This window comes from Peromyscus leucopus, chromosome 12 (genome assembly GCF_004664715.2).
Source record: "Peromyscus leucopus breed LL Stock chromosome 12, UCI_PerLeu_2.1, whole genome shotgun sequence".
NCBI lineage: Eukaryota > Metazoa > Chordata > Mammalia > Rodentia > Cricetidae > Peromyscus > Peromyscus leucopus.
The window spans coordinates 39,613,367-39,633,974 of NC_051073.1; the positions used below are offsets into that span (position 1 = coordinate 39,613,367).

The 20,608-nt window shown below is 35.9% G+C and overlaps 1 protein-coding gene across 1 annotated transcript in view; it reads left to right on the forward strand.

Annotated features, from left to right (window-relative positions):
• Positions 1-20,608, forward strand: part of Col8a1 (collagen type VIII alpha 1 chain) — a 130,888-nt gene that overhangs the window by 64,200 nt on the left and 46,080 nt on the right. The window contains exon 2 of the mRNA XM_028867534.2: positions 13,488-13,606. The gene's annotated coding sequence lies outside the window, so the exon portion shown is untranslated. The remainder of the gene's footprint in view (positions 1-13,487; positions 13,607-20,608) is intronic.

The window sequence follows — 20,608 nt, forward strand, 5'->3', positions numbered from 1 at the left end:
AGAGGGAGAGAATCAACCAGTATGGAATATTCATGATGATCCTATGTGAAATTCCATTATTTTGTAAGCTAATTAAAAAAAATTCTTAATTAAAAAAAGAAATATTTGTCTGAAGCCTTGTATAAATGATACACCTCACAAATAACATTCAGCACTTAGCAGGTAGCAAGTATTATCCACATTGACATCATTCATTTATGTAAAGGGAGGAGCTAACTGACCTCACTTGCCATTTCTGCCCGTGCTCACTGGGTCCTCCAAGTTGACACTGCTTTAAGCTAGATTAATGCTGGCATTTATTTGTGTACATCTACATTGCTAGTCTTCATTGTTAGAACGATAATCATAATCACCTATCTTTGACAATCTTGGTGACACAAACATCTGATAGGTATGCAGAAATCACTGGGAGGACACCCAGTTAAATCTGTTGCATCGTAGGGTTTCTTTAAGTTTTTTCTTACATTTATTTATATATTTATTTTGTGTAGTGTAGGGGACACACATGTCACAGTGCTGATGCCTTGATGCATGTGTGGAAGTCAAGGGGCAACAAGTGGGAACCAGTTCTCACTTTCTACATTGTGGATCCTAGGGACCAGATTAAGGTCTTCAGATTTAGAGGAAAGCCATCACTAAGCCATGTCACTGGCTCCTCACCATTTTCCAGATTGTTACTTAACTAGCAGACACTTCTCTGCTATAATCACAGAAAAGGAAGCAAGTGAATTGAGTATAGTTTTGTTGACTTCTAATACTCAATGACATGTAGAAAATTTTCAGGAAGAGGAAGATACAGGAAAGGTATAGACTCTTACATTTTGTGTTACACATGTTGGTTGTATTAGCCCATACATTGTATTATCATGAATAGTTTCCTTATATGGGCTCCCTGCTAACTTAAATTTTCTTTAAGGTGATAAAGTTAAGTAAAGAGTGTAATGACACATAGGTCTTCAATAAGGAGTTTCGAGGGAATTATATTCATATGCATGTATCATACAAGCTGACATCAATTAAAATCCAAATTAATGAGGCAATCTAAGTTAAAAGGGGCTTTTCTACCTTCCTGAACCATGTTTTTCATAGCAGAATGAGCTGCTTCCATTATGAGTGAGTGAGTGAGTGGGTGAATAGAGAAAATGAAAGAATAAGCCCTGTGTCCAAAACCTGGGATCTAGCACTAAACTGACACTAAGAAGAGGTAATCACTGTGTTTGGAATCAAAACAGAAGAGAAGGAAGATCCTTTAGATCAAGAACGGTAAGGGATTACAGTTTCTGAGAAACAAGCAGTAACAGGAAGATCTTCCTTAAGAATTCCTTAGCCTCTCCAGCCCCTTTCTTGGAACTTCCTGCTTTCTTGGTGATTTCAGAATGCATAGAAGAGAAAAAAGTGAGGGTCAGTCTTCCCAGGGAAGAGCCCCCTCTGACTGTCTAATACCAAATGGTACTGGATAAACATACAGAAGCAACACTAAAGGAACTCAACAGGTTGTATTAAGGGAGGGGGGGGTTGTGTGTGTGTGTGTGTGTGTGTGTGTGTGTGTGTGTGTGTGTGTGGTGTGTGTGTGTGCGTGTAACAACAATTAAAGAGAAAGAGGCCATTGACTTGAAAGAGAAGGGGTAATATGAGAAGGGTTGGAGTGAAGAGGGAGAAATGATGCCATTACACTTTAATTAAATAAAGTTTAAAAACATAGCTTTTAAAAAGAATGAGAGGAGAGAAAAAAGAGACTGAACAGAAGATGACTCTTGAAGAAAGGAGTGACTTAAAGAAAAGAAAGGGCTTAAAGGATGAAAAGAATGGCAAAGAGCACTCCCAAGCCATCCAGAACATAGAGAGTTGCATAAAGATAACAAAACACAAGCATGCCATCTCCCTTGCTCACCACCAACTCCAGTACAGCTGGCTTACTGCCAGATGGCATGGTTATTGGTCAAGAGATCTGAGAGCTGCTTAGAGAAATGGAATATTAGATACATGGCATAAGACGGAACAAACTATCAAAGAAGCTGGCTACTCAACAGGCCAGGCAAGGGTCAACCAGTGAGTCCAGAACACTTGCTTTGTGCTCAGGTGGCTCAAAGCCACCAGCATGTCTGGAAGGACAAGGCTACAGGAAAGGAGGAGAGAGATGTGGTGATCCTCACAGAAAACCAGCAGAAATGACTTAAAAACCGAGGCCATATGGTTGTTAAGGCAAAATAAATAAATAAGAAAGAAAGAAACTGTGGATAGCCTTAGCACAGGCAAAAGGAGACATAACGTTATAACCAGCATTCATTCTGCTTTATTATCTGGAATATGATTGATTCAGATTTCCATTACATAATTAGCTATCGGTTTTGTCAGGAACATTTTTTTTTTCAAGTTAAACAGAAGATAGCTTTAGTGAAAGATGTGTCTCCGAGAAAAGGGAAAGATGAGGCCAAGCTGATAGGGGAAAGGTGCCCAAGTAAGAACACCCAGCTATTATCTCACAAAACCTCCGACAATGTTAGAGCAGAGAGTTTTCTAGGAGGGAATGATGCCTACTCTGCCTGTTAGTGTTTGTTTCAAAGTTCATCCAAGCTTTAAAGGAGGAGAAAATTGACACTAACTGGATCATTGCAGAAGAAAAGATTAACCCTCCCAAAAAAATCACATCCACTGACTGTTTTCAAAGCCCTGCTTTTGAGAATTGTTTTCAATATTTGTTTTAATTCTACAGTATTTAAGTTTGGGGACTAAAGGGAAATCTGTGTGCTATCATATTCTCAAAAGATTCATTTTGTTAGTATGTGCTTGAAAGGTCCCAGGGCATGCAAGAAATATATCCATGTGGAGAGAGGAGATTTGTAATTGCAATTTTTCTGTCTTCTTTCCTCCTTGCCTAAAAGCTACTTGATTTTAAAAGACAAAAAATCAAAAAGAACCACCTCATTTGGTATCAGTGACCTTGCAAAAACATTCAGACAATAATTTACTGAAAAAATAATATAGGATATGCAAAAAACAAGCTGTAAATATATGTATCTTATGACCCAAAGTACATACCTGAAAGAAGTTATATTAAAATTATTTTAAAATTCCTCAGTAGAGAAACTCAAGTTGTAATTTGAAGGTTGTTGCTAGAGAAATCAAAAATAAGATGACACCTTGGACAAAAATAATGTTTGTTAGGGGACAGCAACTTTGTTTTTGGCCAAAAGAATACTCAAACTATATCCATAGAGTGATTGAGTATTAAAGGTAGTAAAATTATACCTTTAATACTGTAAAATTATTTGATCTATTATTTCATTTTATAGGCACAAAAAATATCTCAAGCTTCCACCACAATGTTTAGAAATAAATTACCCAACTTGTTAAGAGCTAGTAAGTGACCATCCAGATCTTGAGGTCATCTCACCAATTCTAAGGAAGCATAAATTCTAGAGTTTAAGTTTTGTATGACCTAATCAATTAAAACCTGTCAGGGATTAGAGAAATAGAACATACTAACATGTCAATATTTGTAGAATAAACCTCATCAAATCAAGAATGAAATGACAATTTTAAGAACTCTTCAGCAAGTTTCTAACAGAAAAAAATAAATAAATAAAACCAGAGGCCAAAGTTGGGAAGAGCAAAGAAAGATTATGAGTAGATGCCATGTGAAATAGAAGTCATGTATGTCTGAGGGAGAGGCCTGAGGTGTATGTTTCACAGTTGTCTTTAAAGAAATGACTGGATAGGGGGTAGGGGCAGTGTGTAGTGTCCTCTCTGATGAGGAAAGGAGAGGAAATGAATTTAAATTACGGATAAAGGAATTTAAGTTAGATGGAAAGATTTTTTACTGGCACCAAAGGCTTTGTAAACCCTGGAAAGGATTCCTCAGGAGGCTTTCTAATTCCCTATCTGGATGTATTTACAAGAAGAAAGATACCCATCAGGCCTGGGTGACTGAACCAGAGACCTGCAGGAATTTGCTTTCAGCTGAGTTCTGTGAGTGCAGGTCCATTTCTGTCCAGCCCAGTGCAGGCCCCAGAATGGCCGGTGACATTGCTCTCAAGAACAACCCAAAGCAATCATTTCCTTGGAAAATCAATTGGCATCTGCTCGTTGGTTATAAGTGGAATGTACAATTATAATACATTCTGGTTTTTATTTTCTTTTAGCCTGGTTTCCAGTGGAAAGAAAGAAGGCTTATGAAATCTCTCTGGCAGGCTGTACACTGCTTAATACATTTTCATTTTCCTTCTGCACGCTGGTTACGACCAAATCTCTTAGAAAATAGTGGAGACCAAAGTAACAGACATGAACCCTTCAAGTGGGGAGTGGGAAATACCCTTTCCTCTTGCTCCGGAGGGAAACTTCTTTCCCTCGTCATCAACCTCTCCTTCCTTATCTTTGAAAAGCCTACATCGTTTTCTGCACACTGAGAATTTCACTTCCTTCAGTTCCAACATAAAAACAGCACCCATACTAGCACTTCGTACCAAATCCTCTAATTGATTCTATTTCTCTGTTTACACAGCTGTACATCTGTTCACCCATTGTTTTCACTGCATCAATTGTCTGGTTTTTTATTGTGAGCTCCTAGAGGCAAGGTGTGGAGCCTGTTTCATTTACTTTATACAGCACTGTGTACACACGTGCAGGTGCAACTGTGTTTGGCAATGATGGTTCCTGGTATGACTGAATGCTTAAAAAAAATTACTGTGCATTGATCAAAGCGGTAAAGAATGGGCTTGGAGAGAAGGGTCTTTGTGATCTCCTGATTCTCTTGCATGCAGCACAACAGAGTCATAATCATTGTCAGGGTTGATCAGGACATTGAACAGTGTGAACAGGGTCCAGCAGGCCACTGGAAAGGCTGATAAATCGGGATTGAATATTGAAAATAACCAAACAAACAAGAAAGAATTTATTTAGGAGTTTGACCCCAAGCATAACCTTCCCATCTTTTGTGTGAAAGCCCCATCTTGCTGGGATTCTCAGTTCAGAGCACTGGTGGTCACATGGGCTGTTGCATCTCATGCACCCCACAGAAGACTATAAGTTCACAGCATCCTGGTTGTCTTATGTCTTTGATTTTAACCCTTGGAAAGCACAAGTCTTTTTTTTTTTTTTTTTTTTTTTTTTTTTTTTTTTTTTTTTTTTACCAGAATTAGTATTTCTACCTTCCCACCAATTCCTGTAAAAATACCCTCCAATCTTCCCTTTTATCTCTCAGTTGTCCTCAGTGACCCAAAAAGACAGAGATGAGTCAATCCACATTGCTTGTTGGGTTAAAAAATTCCATTTTTCCTTAGGGATCTTCAAAGTTGTGTTTTTCAAAGGACAAAATGACTAAAAGAAGTCTACCCCTCGGGGTAAGCACAAGAAATGACATTTCACTTAATCTAAGAAATATTTTCTAGGCATCAGCTATGAGGCACTCACAGTGTTCCGGGGAGAATGAAACGAATCATAGCTTCTGTCTTTAAAATGTAGACGAACAAAGGCTAGAGAGATGGTTCTTTGATTAAAAGTATGTCCTGCTCTTCCAGAGGACCAGAATTCTGCTTCCAGCACCCACTTTGGGGAACTCATATCCACCTGTAACTCCAGGTGTAGGGGAAACTGACTCCTTGTACCTCCATGAGGACCTGTACTCATATGCACAGCCCATACATAGACACATTCACACACAGGCACACACACACACACACACACACACACACACACACACACACACCATTCGTGCATGCACACACAGAGAGATACACACATATTCATAATTACATATGCACGTACATGTGTATTTGCACATACACAGATATATACACACATATAATCATAATTAAAATACTCAAAAGGTTAATGTTTAAAATATTTGTGTATACATTCATTCAAGACCATATTAAGTGATCTTAAAAATAAGAGTGTTGCCATATTGTAAGAGTGTGAAGACAGAATCGTGTATATTTAAAGTATATTCAGTAGACAGAGCCTAGACATCCTAATAATTGATAGCTCTTATTAGTATTGCTTAGTACAACATCACTTATAACTATTTTGTAGGAAAGACTTTTGTAAATTTGGTTTAATTGTTGAGGGGAGGAAAGAATTATTACATTCAAATAATAATAATAATAAAATTATCATCTAGAACACTGAAGTCAGTATGACCACACCAAAATTGGACCTCAACCATGCTTTGATGTCTGGAGTCTGGTTCTCATCCTGTTCTTCCTGGGATGTTTCAAAGTCTTGATCACTTCCCAAGATCATAGAAAACATTTTTTTTCTCTCCATGCTTCTTCCAACCCTGCTCTTATTCATGGTCATTTCACAGAACAAGTAGCAAGATAAACTTGAAGTTTTTCACATGTGTTTTGGAGACACAAGAATCAACTTAACAGGAATATGCCAACCCTTAACTTTTGAAAACAAATTGGATGATAGATTATTATAGGTAAAATATTGTATTTAATTAATTGATTACCAAATAAAGTATTTCCTAGATGACTATGTTAACTGATCATAATGTAAATGATGAGATGACTTAATGCAAAGATTTTATAATACAGTTAGCTTAAGCCTAAAAATTTACATGCTTTTTATATTTCGGTTCAGCTTGAGACTTGTTCTATATTTTCAAATATTTAGATCCATGAAAGAAGACTTTATATCTTATTCTCTTTGAATATTTACAATTAAAAAGACATAGCATTCATTTGTTTTTCCATCTGTTATTTGAATGGCTTCTGGCCAGCCTGAACCACCATTATGTTCTTAACACTGTAGTCTCTCTGAAGACTCATTTCATTGCTTGCTTTACTGAAAAAATATCTGCCTTCCTTATCTCCTCAGCAAAGATGAGCTGTCCCTGGGAAATAACATGTTGCAAAAAAAAATATGAACCTACAATAAAAAAAATTTCACAGAGACTTTCTGTCAAATATCACCACTTAAACTGTCATAAGGGGCAATTTTAGATCCCAACCATTGAAGCTCCTCTCCTCTAGCCTTCCAAACTAAAGTCACCATTTCTCAAATACATTTGCATTTTGAGTAGTTGATTCCACACTCCTATTACCCCCATTCCAAACTAATAGAATCCAACCATGTCATATATAACTTAGAGATATAAGTATTTTCAACTTTTACCAGATCAATTAGTGTTGCCCCCTTTGACCTTATAACTGAAGTCATGAGACCATTGATGGGTTTTATAAACAAGAAGAAATGAAAGTCTCACTAATCAAACTTAAAAGAAAGCCAGTGATTTAGCAATCTAGATCCTTAGGGGTGGCTTAATATGACCCTAGAATCTTTTCTTTCTTCTAGTTACAAAGATTTAGCTGTCAATTAAGATTTGATCCTATTCCAGTAGAAAGGAATTTCACAATATATAACCTTGAGTTTCTGTTAATTAAAATGAAAATGGGGTCTCTCTACTTCTAAACATTATATCAGCCATGGACTAAATCAATAGGCTTCTCTATAGGAAAGAAAAACTGACTTCCAGGAACCTCAAGGTGTCTAACTCATTAATTTTTTCTAAGTTCATCCATTTCTGAACAACTCAAATGTAATACTATATTGAGTTTAGTAGCAGTATTGATCAATGAACATGTGTTATGCTCTTGATATCACTATGCATCAGTATGGTAATATTTAGTATACCTTGCAAAACTTAAAATGTAGTCCTTGGATGATGCTGTTGGGATAAGATTTGATAGTTTTGTTTTACTGATTTCTGGTTCACCAATTTTTTCTTTCAGCGCTGTGCGAAAACATAGAATCTTTCATCTCCCTGCCTTTATTCATTTGCTGCACAGTTGTAGGATTAATTGAGAGTAGGCAGACAACACAATTAGCAAGGAAGTGGTCCAAAGGGCACGTTTATGTATTCCCTCTTTCTTCATAAACCATAAGAAGATAATCAGCCTGCTTTATGTTGGAAATTCAAGACTGGTTAGGAGAGGCTATGCTAATATATGTATTGAACCCTGTGTCTGGATGTCTGAGAAAATGCTATGTGCTTTCTGAAATGTTGTGGCACATCTATAAATAGCAATTTGGAATAGCAATACACATTATATTCAATGGTTTTATAGAATTAAATCTCAGTAATATAGAATTGTATGATCATAGATCATACCTGGTTGCTGGAACCCAATCCACAAGGCTCTTGTATCCCAGAGTGAATGGTACCACAGGCAACTGTTCTAATTCCACTTACCAAATGCACTAAATATGCCACCTTATTCTTGAGTTAAGCCAGTCTTAAAAATAAAATAATAAAACTATGTTTTTTTTAAAAAAAAAAAATGCTGTTTTCAACGCTTCCAGTGATAAAAGAAAGTCTTTTATTAAGACTTCTCCTTATCCAGTAAATAACCACATGTTCAACAGCAATAAAATATTGGTGAAAGATAAACATTCTTCATTTCAAAGCAAGGAGCCTGCTGAACAGTGATACAGTTTCAAAAGTATGTTATTTGACAAGGGAGCTCTCATCATACTCCTGAAAAAATTTTACGCTGCTGTGATTTTGTTTGTGGGTTTTTCTTTTCTTCCAAATTGAAGGAATGTACTTAAGTCTAATCAGAACCATCAAAGCCTTTTAAAATGCCCATAGAATTTAAAATGTCTGGCTTTAAAAAGAAAATAATGTGTTTAAAATCTCAAGTGCTGGTTTTCTTTCCCTGTTGAGTTCTGGATTTCAGAATTGCAAGATGTGTTTATTTATAAGGGATATAACAAGTATTTATAAAGACTTAGTCATGTGCCAGGCCCAGTTCTAGTCACAAGATATGTTCTAGTCTAAAAGAAACACGTTTCCAGCCTCCAGGTAGGGAACTAGAGGAGGGTATGCTGATACATGCCAGTAGTTCCAGCACTTAAAAGGTAGAGGCAGGAGATGCAGAGGTTCATCATCCTCCTCAGCTACATAATGAGGTTGAAGCTAACCTGGGCTATCTGAAACCCCTTCAAGGGAAAGAGAAGGAGATGGAGAGGTGGAAGAAAAGCAAAGTTACTGGGAGAGCAGTTCATGTGAAGGCAGACTTTGAGTGATTATGATGCACGATTAAGGAAGGAAGTTCTAACCGCAAGTGTAGAATTTAAGAGAGATTAGGGACACATGTGAATGAGAAGTTTATTTTAGAGCAGAGTAAGAAAGTCCTTTGTGAGAGAGGACTGTTCTAACTGAGGTTTAAATGATTGAAAGCTCATCCATACTGTGGTCTTGGGGAAAGGATGATGCCTGGCAAGGGTGGAAGGATGGCTGAACTTAACTGACGAAGACTAGCATAAGGCTTCTGTGTATGGTCTGAAGGTGGTCAGTCATCCTCCTCAGACACCCAGCTCAGGGTTCCCAAAGACCACAGCCCAGTACACAAGACAACCACTTGTTCTTCTATGAACAAACTTCAGAAGTTACGCCAGGTGTGGTAACACACTGCTGCAATGCTGACAACTGGGAGGAGACAGGAGGATTGAGAGTTCAGTGCCATCCTTACATAACAAGTTCCAGGCCCGCCTGAACTACATGAGACACTGTCTCAAAATAACGATAAAGAGGAGGAGGAGAGAAAGAGAGAGGGGATACGGAGAAGAAAGCTCTGCTATGTCTCTTCTACTGTGCTGGGTACTAGATTGGTCAAAGCCACCATAAGGTTTCCCAAATTGATAGGAAGGAACACAAAGGAGAGGTGAGGAATTGGAACCATGTTAAAAATTTCCAAAGTATAAGTTTTTCAAGGACTAAGGTAGCCTCCACCTTTTAATTTGTTCATGATGATTTTTTCTTTTGTTTGGTTTTTCAGTTTTTGGTTTTTGGGGATGGGGGGGTCTGTTGTTGGTTTGGCTTTTTTTCTTCCTTTTCTTTCTTTTTTTTTTTTTTTTTTTTTTTTTTTTTTTTTTTTTTTTTTTTTTGAGGCAGGGTTTCTTTGTGTAGCCTTAGCTGTCCTAGAACTAACTAGACTAACTAACTAGACTAGGCTGGTCTCAAGCTCACAGGAATCCACCTGCTTCTGCCTGGGATTAAAGGCATGTGCTACCATCACCTGGCCAATGATTTTTATTTACAATATTTTGTATCATTTTCCATATGGTTGCTTTCTAATGCTTTGCAATTCATTTCTAAAAAATAATTTTAAAAATACCTGTTTATAAAAATTAAAAATGAGGCTGGGGAAATGGAGTTAGGAGTTAGAAGTACCTGCTGCTCTTACAGAGGACCAGGATTCAGTTCTCAGCCCTCATATTGAGGAGCTTTATAAGTCACTGTAATTCCAGTTCTGGAGAATCCAGTGTCCTCTTCTGGCTCCCATGGGACATGAACACATATGATAACATACATACACTTAGGCACATACACATTAAATAATACATTTTTAAGTCAATGGTATCATCAATTAATATATTTGAAAAAACCTTATGTTATTGTCTTCAGCTCCTTTAAATTCTAGACATTGTTGGTACAGCCATTTAATTCTTACCTCTTTTATCCTAAAAACCTTGTCAATGTCAATTCATCTAATAAGTGCATGTTGAACCATATACTTAATCATACAATTATTATGTGAAGAAAATGAAGTTTGAATATTTCTTGCTTATAGTACTCTGCTATATTTCTAGCTCATTCTTCCAAAATAAACTGATATGCGGTGAGTTTTAAATTGCCTGTGTAAGTAATATTACCACTCCTATCTTGCAGTGTCTCAATCCTGAATACTTTGATTTATTTTATACACAGTGACTATAACACTCTTTCCAATAGGGTTATGAGTAGCAAAGTAAAAATTAAAGTCTCCTTACATTACTAGTAACAAAGAGCCTTTTAACTAGTAATTATTTTAAAGAAAGTTCTTCTAGTTAAGAGAGGAGGGAAACTTTTAAATATATGTAGTGAATTATCAAAATACGTGAAATCAAATGCTAATCTCATGATCTAAAAATGACAACTCAAATCTCTCAGGTTATTTTCTGTACTGCAGTATTGCACTTTAAAAGGGGGGAATTTGCCTTTGCTTTGTAGATGTGTGTTTTGAGTCTGGATCCGTGAAAGCTATTCAGAGAGAACTAAATCGAATTGAATGTGCAACATACACCTAGTAATGATTCTTTAGGACTTCTATTCATGTTGCATCTCTTTCTCCTCTTCCATTTTCACCACAATCAGAAAGAAAGCATAAATTTAGCAGAAGTCATTATGAAAACTACTACAGTCTATTGAAGGGGTTCTCAACCTGTGGGTCACAACCCCTTTGGTTGAATATCTGATATCCTACATATCAGATATTTACACTATGATTCATAACAGTAGCAAAATTATAGTTATGAAGTAACAATGGAAATAATTTTATGGTTGAGGGGTCACCAGAACATGATGAACTGTGTTAAAGGGTCGCAGTGTTAAAAAGATTGAGAACCACTGGTCTAATGCAATTAGTCAATTAGTGAGGGGAGGGACGATAGCTTTCTTTTCAACTATAGTTGAATAGAAAAGAGGGGAGGGACTATAATTACCTTTCAACATTCTATCTCCACTATCAGGATTGTGATTTGTACCTAACCAGTGCTTACAGTATTGAAGAAATTATCAAGAGACATACATAGTATCTATCGTCCTGTGTCAGAAATCAGCTCACAATTTGGAGAGTTCTTACTCATGGAAGCAACTCTGCTTGCAGGGTCTTACCTCCTTAGCTGCCTGCTTCTAGCCAGTCTTATGTAAAGAGTCATATGACACTTGCAGAGGGCTGGAAAAGTCTAGCATTTATGTCCATTTACGGCCAATGAACTTTATTACCAGGTAGTTTGAGGTCCCATGGCTTTCTGAGTAAAGAAGATGTCCAAATCACTCAGGGCTGAGTATTTATTTATGTCTCAATACCCATAAGAGGTGACATTCACACTGATAATGGAGCCACCCTCAGTTCTGAGGAAAAATTGTGCAGGCTTCATGGGGAAGTGGTATGCCAGAGGCTGGGCATTACAATTCTATAGATCCATTTTGTGTTGAATACCAATTACAGCAAAAATCCTACAACCATACTCTCTGACCACAGTCACTAGTTGCAGACAGGTCAATTACTTCAAATCAATTAAAAGCAAAAAGAGTAGAATATGTGGTTCCTTAGTCACACTAGCCACATTTTTAAGAGCTGAACAGCCACATGTAACAAGTGGATACCATATTAGAAAGTAGAAAATATAGAACATCTTTTTTATTACAGAGAACATTAGAGAGTACTATTCTAGAATATACCACTTATTGCAAAAAACTTCAGATTGGATACCCAATTCTACATTTACTTCCTAATCAACAAAAGGTGACTTTCAAATCTTGTTGACCTAAATTCTGATGTTTCTGTTTAAATCTTTTCTGAACAACAAATACAGATACCTCCTAGACACATCTCTGTGCTACACAACGAAACGCATGAGAGTATCTGTTAGGAAAAGCAGTGAAGTTCTGAAGGCTGGCTTCAGTGGGGAAAAATCTCACATGACATGGGAAGTGTTTCAGTGAGGGCAATGTATGAAGAGGGTGTATCTGCTTGACTTGTGTCATCATGGAAAGGAAATTTACACAAGCCAAAGCCCACCACATCCTTTTTGATAAGTCATTAAGAACAACCTCTAATTCAACGTGTATTCAAAGGAGGTAGAAAGTGTATCTTTTGAAAGATATGTTTGACTTTTCTTAATTTTCTTCCTCAGGCATTACTTCCTCAAAAATTGGCTTGCTAAATAATAAATGCCCAATTCGTTCCTAAAGGGTCTCTAATCTCTGTCAGCGGGAGTAGAACTACTGAAAATTTAGTACATGAGGATGGGAACTAGTAAAGACAAAAGGTGTCTGATCTATTTGTACAAACATGTTTGTATGTGTTAGCTTTGTGTGACTGTAACCAATATGTTAAAAAAGAGAAGTGTCTCTGGGGTATGGTTTTGGAAGTGTCATTTCATGAGCTCCTGACTCTGCTGTTTTGAGCCTTTAGTGGTACATTATAGTGGCAGTGAGTGGAAGAAGAAGCTTGCTCATTTTGTAATAGCAAAAAAAAAAAAAAAAAAAAAAAAAAAAAGAGAAACATCAGGGTACCAATATTTCCTCAAGGGCACTCCCCCAGTAACCCAACTTCCTCCTACTAGGTCACGCCTCTTAAATATCCACCACCTCCCAATGACTGCATCAACTAACCAGGCATTTAACATATGGACCTCTGGAGAGATTCCAAATCTAAACTACAGCAATATGTTCATAAAAATAAACACATACTTGTCTAAATAAATGTAAAAAAAAGGGCTCTCTTTCTTCTTATCAATACATAAGAATTTGTATTATATCTTAAATGTGCACTGAAATTTTTTATGTGTTTATACATTTCTACTATACAATTTCTCATATGATAAATTGTATCTACTAGGAAATTCTCATATGATAAAAATACAGTCAATAATTATTATTATTATTACTTTATATACAATTGAATAAAAGCATCCTCATTTTTCCACTTCAGAAGCTGTTCTGGAAATAAAGCAAATCTTGTGAGGAGACAAGTCCCAGCCCCAGTGGTACTACAAGAAAAGTCAAACAAGGACATTTGTCCTCAATTCTACTGGCCAGCCAAGCCTAAATGTAAGTTTGAAGAGGGAGGGAGGGAGACACCAACCATGGGGTGGTTCACATGTGAAGCAGACACTTGTTGCCATGGAGTGCATAAACAACTAGGCAGATAGGTACCCAGCCTTTCTGCAAATACTATTGTCCTGTACTATCTACACTGCTGAAAAAGACTTAAGACTATCATTAATATCGAGTTTAAAAAATAAACTCACAGTAAAATACAGAGTGCAAGCCTGGATGATTTTAAGTCCAGGCATGTTGAAATAGAGTCTTAGAATAATCGTTTCCATAGGACCTGAGTAGGTATCCAAGTGTTCACCAGATGCTAACAGCTAGATTGTACAGAGAAAAATTGCTAACTTAAGGTTCTTTTCATGATTCAGCAAAGGACTTTAAGTAATAAAAGATCTGGAGATTTGTAAAATAAATAATTCCAGTGCAAATGGGAAAATTAAAATAATCTTATCATCTCTCAGACATGTCTATATGTGTTTTTCTACCATTATCATATTTCTCTTAATTGGGACCATTTTTTCCAGTTGATATTTTATAGTTTGAAGTTATGAGCTAAAATGAAGAAATTATTCATTTCAGATGACTGAAGTGATATGTACTGAATTTTCCCAAGGACAGTCTAGGATGTTTGAAATACAGCATGATATAACAAATATGGTTTTGTTCACATGTGGTATTCAATACATCCACAATGAAAAGTAATTACAGCATAGCAGAATCTTTTATTCTTTAATTGATGTCTCAATAGAAGTAATAAAAATGTAAAGTACAACATTAACTTTTGAACTTTGATGGAAAAAAGTCCACATCATACCATCCATTTCTGACAAGTAGACATTATCTCATAGTACCTACACCATCCTTTGCTTATTACTGTTGCCTGGTTTTAAGTGTGACTTTTGGACTCATGGTTTGAGAGTTCCTGATACATAATAGCACAATGACTTTTTACAGTGTAGTTTTAGTTTATAATTAAAAGATTGATTTGTTAAGATTTCAGGGTTTTTTTTAATGTTCTTGTGCTAGAGAACCACTTGAACAAAAAGACACATCCAGCGCAGCATCCCGTCACATGATCATATCCTGTCTTGAATCCATTCAGAGTACCTGGAGGAATGTAAATAATTTAATGATTTTACTAAGATATTACATATTTAATACAGATACTTCCAATTATTTGGACTGGGTTCCAAAACATCAAAGCCAGATGTTCTCCAAATAAAATATTCACAATGCAAAGCCATTGAATAAAATATACATGTTTGCTTAAGCAGCAGATTATAGGATTCAGATTGATGGAGGCTGTTGGAGAAGCAAGTGAGAAGAGGCATGACATGGGTTGTGTCCACTCTTGAGGAATGCTGTGAACTAAATCCCAGAGAAACTCTGTAGCTGTTACAACCAACTACAGACTCAGCTTCTGGATTTCTTGTAACAAAATCTTGCTGCCAAGGACATTGATGGACTCACCCAGTAAAAAATTACAATAATAATGTTCAACTAAATCATAAAAAACACAGAAGGTGATTATTACAGGGCAAAGAAGGGGAATTGCTTGTAAAAGTTGTGGTAGAAAGATCAAAAATACATTTTATTGGACTTTCTAAAAATTAAGTTCTTTGTTTTCAAACTAAGGTGCAAAAGTAGTAAAATGTAAAGGTGACTCAATAAACTATTTCATTCAATAGTCAAGAGTAGTGATTCGGTAAGTCAAAATAAAAATCACCGTTATTCAATATGGAGAATTCAGGCAAGTCTGAAGCTTTAATCACGAGTTTTCTAATGAAAATAACCATCTGAAAGTCATTTTAAAGAATTTTGATTGAAAGAAGAATAAAGAACTGTTGAGTATATGTCTTTTTCCTTGTCAAAATGAATTTGGTTTATGCTTACTTTCACATAGAACTAAAAGTCTGTGTTTTTTCAATGTCCTTTTAAGTTTTGAAAAGATGTTCATTTGACACAATATAGAAAATGACCCAAATACATAAATATAAATACTATGACAAGCATACAATTAGAGAAAAAGAAACAGATCATTGTATACCTCCGTGGTTTCCAAAATCATACGAGGGAGCTTTCTAAATTATTTTTAATTAGGTAGAGCTCCTTTCCTGATCAATTTTTACCTTCTAAAGCACAAATTGCCTATGCATATACCGCAGACATCTGGGTGCACATATTCCATACTTTCTTCAAATGAAATAGCCTATCTGCAAGTGATTAAAAAATATAGAAACAAACTTCTTCTGACCACTTAATATCTAGCATGCCTTATGCACAGTAAGCACCAGATAATATGGGTTAGGCCCACAAATTCTCACTTTCTGTTTATCATTAATGTGTCTCTTGGAGTCACACTGTAAGTGGTAGTGTCTCACACATAAGAATTAATGAAGTACATCTGTAACCAAAAATATCCATGGAAAACTTGCTGAATTGATCTATATCTGTTTTATTAATCAAGTCCAGTACAGAAAGATTTTCTTGTGGTTGTGCTGTTTTAGAGATAGAGTTGAGAAACTACAGTTTAATTCAAAAGTTGTTTGAAACTTTGAAGAACATGGGGTTTTATGTTATATGACATCAGTAAAGTTCAGTCCTTGATGGCTATAATTCTAAATATATAAGGATATAAATATCCTTATATATACTTTTACTGTAAAACATTATGCAAGTAACTATTCAATATGGAATTTACTTCTTAATGCCATTCTCCTCTTTCTTCAATCTTTTAAATAAAAAGATTTTTGAAAAAAGCACCATTTTTAAACTAGTTTAGTATGAACAGCTTTTAGCTGAAGCAGATGCCTGGAAATCAGAGGCCTCAGATACTATCCTTCATTCTCTACCAATTTGGAATGTGGCCTTGGGCAAGTCATAAGAGCAAAATCTACAATAAAAGAAGTAATAATGCCTTACATGTGCATGGCATTTTATGGTTTAACAGCACACTTTCACATACAATATCTTATTTAATCTTACCCCCAGTCTCCTGAGAGGAATATGGTAGTATTATAAAAATTTTCCATTTTAAAGGATAGGGATTTGAGAGCCAGGAGAACTAAATCACTTGTTCATAGTCATATCAATAGCAAATGTCAGAGCCAGAAAACAGACGATTTGAGATGTGGGGCTGGTCTTTGTCATCTCTCTATACCACATTGCTACTCTCTGGTATCTTCCCGTGTTATAAACTTAGGTGAGCAGCACTGTCTAATGTGGTGTTCACAAACCACATAGGGTTATTGAGGACTTAAAATGTGGTTAATCCTCATTAAGTCATGCTTCTAATAGGAACTATATGCCGTCATTCTTAAGGCAAGATTAAAAAAAGAATGCATATTGAAATTATATTTGCAATGTCCTAAGTTAAATGAAATAGCATGGTTGTAGATAGTAACTGTGTTAATATGTATAACTAAGTATGAGTGAGTTCACCTGTCTCTTTTAGTTTTGCAGTTTTTAGCACAGCTACTAGGAAATGTAGTTGGATATATGACTCACATGCTTCTGTGAGGTAGTGCTACAGCAGTGAATCCAGTGCTCAGTGCCTGCAGAATGATTTCATAGTACTGGGCTTGTGTATGCACTTGCCTTGATGTGACTTAAACAAATTTCCTGAGATTCTATCAGAGCAAAGTGTATATTAATGTCAAAGATTCAGTCTTATTTGTATAACTTCTATACCCAGGGAGAAGATCAGTCTTCACTCTTTGATGCTTCAAAATGTTCATCCATTATGAGGGTTCATTTTATACTTAATGCACAAAAGGCTTAGAAGCTAAAAGTTATGGGAAAATCATAAATTATATTCATAGCTCTGTGTCACTGCTTATTTTAAAATACGTTCTTCCATAAATATCATGAGTTAAAAAAAAAGGTATCCGTTACGCTAATATAAGTGATGCTAAAGAATAATTATATGTAAATTTGTTAACTAGTAAATTTTGGCCTGTTCACTATGACCCCAAAAGTAACAGCTCTTTCAAAAAAAAAAAAAAAATCTGTCGGGCCGTGGTGGCACACGCCTTTAATCCCAGCACACGGAGGCAGAGGCAGGCAGATCTCTGTGAGTTCGAGGCCAGCCTGGTCTCCAAACCAGGTTCCAGGAAAGGTGCAAAGCAACACAGAGAAACCTGTCTCGAAAACCCAAAAAAAAAAAAAAATCTAACTGAAAATCTTCAAGGAAAAATACAATCCCAAACACCAACAGCTAACATCTATCTGTCATTTACTATATGGGCTCAGGTCCTGTGCTGAAAGTTAAACTAAGATTGACTTTAATCTCCATAGGGGTTTGAAGATCAGCAAGAGGAAACAGAAAACATAGCTTTCCATTAATATTGCTTCTTATTTCAGACACAAGCACAAGTTTAAAGATCAAAGTTGTAACCTGTGTGTAAGGAAGCAATGGCCATGCTCATTCTCAAAGGCACAGACAGTCCCATGAGAGCCGCATGTCTCCCTCTTTCCAACAAGTGGGCCATGAATCACTCATACAGTCTGTTAGAATTTGCCTTTGTATGACCCAGGAAGATATGTAAAAGGTCATTGGAAATAAACCATGTAAAAGCAGCTTTGAGCTAAAATAGGGTCTTACTGAAACTAAAAGTTGAAATACAGAACTATTATAGGGATCCTACATAAACTCATAGTGGCCTACCTGGTCTAATAAATTCTTTTATTAATTCAAAACTAAAATTTTCTAGAATGAACATTCAGAAATCAGTGTTCTGTGTCATTTATTTGTTACCTCATAAATACACAGATCCTTAGAGCTGAAAGGGTCTTCTAGATTATTCTATCCAATGCAAATATTTTACAGATCAAAATCTACATTATAGAAAAATAATTTCCTCATGAAAAAGTTAAATAGCTAAAAGAAGATATTCTAAATAATCCTTGACCATCTGCACTTACTAGGAAGGACCGTGCACAGTATTTTGACTCCTGTCAGAATTTTCAATACAATTTGAATTTCCAGTTCAATAGTTGGCACTTCTAACCAGGGAAGATAAGATGCAAATGTTGACTGTGAAAAAAATCACATTCACATTAAGTGCTTATAAAATAGAAACAAAAGTGTACTAAACCTCTGATTTCAGACCAGCTACTCACTCATGACTCAGCTTCCTCTCCGGAGTGACTCAGATCGTTGAAATGGACTTTATCTGCCACTTTCCCCTCACAATTCATCTATTATCATGAGAACCCGGCTACTTCCAACATTCCAAATAAATGAAGAATAGCCGGACACGTAGTCCTTGAGTTGAAAATAAGAAAGAAAAACAAAAGCCTTCTGATTTTATACACCTATGAAAAATACACTTGTGATAAGATTGCATAATGGTCATCCCTGAAAATGTATAACACTAAACGTATAACATCCCTGAAAACAAATAACACTAAACATACAGGTCATAGGTATGTATTCAGCATATATGTGTATATGTGTGTATGTGGTTGTGTGTGTGTGAAAATATGTTATTGTGAAAATATTTTCGCATACATGTGAAAAAAATCACTGTTATTGCATAATACATATATAGATATCTATGTACATATATGTATATACATATATATGACCCTGAATTTGAAAAAAGAAAGTCAATGGCTGTCTTCTCGTTGTGTTAGTAGACTTGCTCCAAGCAGAAGAACTATTCCAACTTTCTCAGATGCACTTTGACATTTTTACTAAAACCCAGACTCACCATCAACTTCTAGTCCTACTCTTATCACTGGCCTGAGGTTGCTTACTGATCGAATGGCCCAGGGATAATTTTTTACAGAGACGTTACTAATGAAGGTGTTCTTTTTCATTCAATTTTAATTTAGTGAAAAGTACTATAGAAACGTTGTTTATTCGTGTCTAATATCTAACTAGTAAGAGTTGCTGACCCATAACAGATAGTAATTTTAAATAGGCACTGAGCTGAGTGAGAGGGAACTAACTGTGCTTTCTTGGAGAGATCCTATTTGTCTAAGATAAAATTGGGGCTAAAGCATGCATTTTACTTTGATAAAAATCAAAACAGGTGGAGGGAAATTATATTAAGAATATATCCATCTTCCTCTAGAAATGTATATTTACTTCACATTACAGAGAATGTTCTAGAAGAAGTAAATACTAAATCTCTTTTTTAAGTGTAATCTCTCTCTCAGAAATAGAAACACTAACTTTCAAGGAAAATATTGCGATGTATGCAGGTCCATTGTCATCTGTAATGCAAGGCTGAGAGTAGATGTGTGCAAAATTGCACAACGATTAAGGCGATTGATAATAGTTATAAAATGCTCAGTGCTGTGTTAACATTAACAATCAATGAGTGTCAGCAATGGTTAATAAACATGATATTGCTGTTTATAACTTATTGACTACATCCCTCCCTTGGAACAAACCTTACTATTTCCCAGTTGAATGACTCTGTGGCCATATACATGCTGATGTCTTATTCTAAAAGCCTTTCCTCTACTTCTTCATCTGGTGAGCATCTAGCCATATCCAGAGTTTAGCCCTGAAGTCTGCTCCTTTTGCCTTTCTTCCCTAATCTCTAGTGGCATTCATCTGTTTGCCAAGACTATGCGAATGTAATTTTTTTACATATACATGTCTTTTTTTGTTTGATTTTCCCTTACTCCACTACATACATGCATCCACACTTCAGGAAAAGCTGCTGCACCCCCTCCATAGAAATGTATATTGAAATCAACAAACTCTTGTATAAATAAATGTATACATGACTTTTTTTTCAATTAGGACATAATGTGTAAAAAATGTATAGCCTCAGTATGGAGGAGGGTTGTTAAATGCATTGTTGTAAAAACTGGGATATTCAGCTTACTTCTTCTAGAACTTCTCCGTAATGTGAAGCAAATATACATTTGTAGAGAAAGATGAATATATTCTTAATATAATCTCCCTCCCCCACCTTTATTTTTATCAAAGTAAAATGTATGCTTTAGCCTTAATATTGTCTTATGCAAATAGAATCCCTC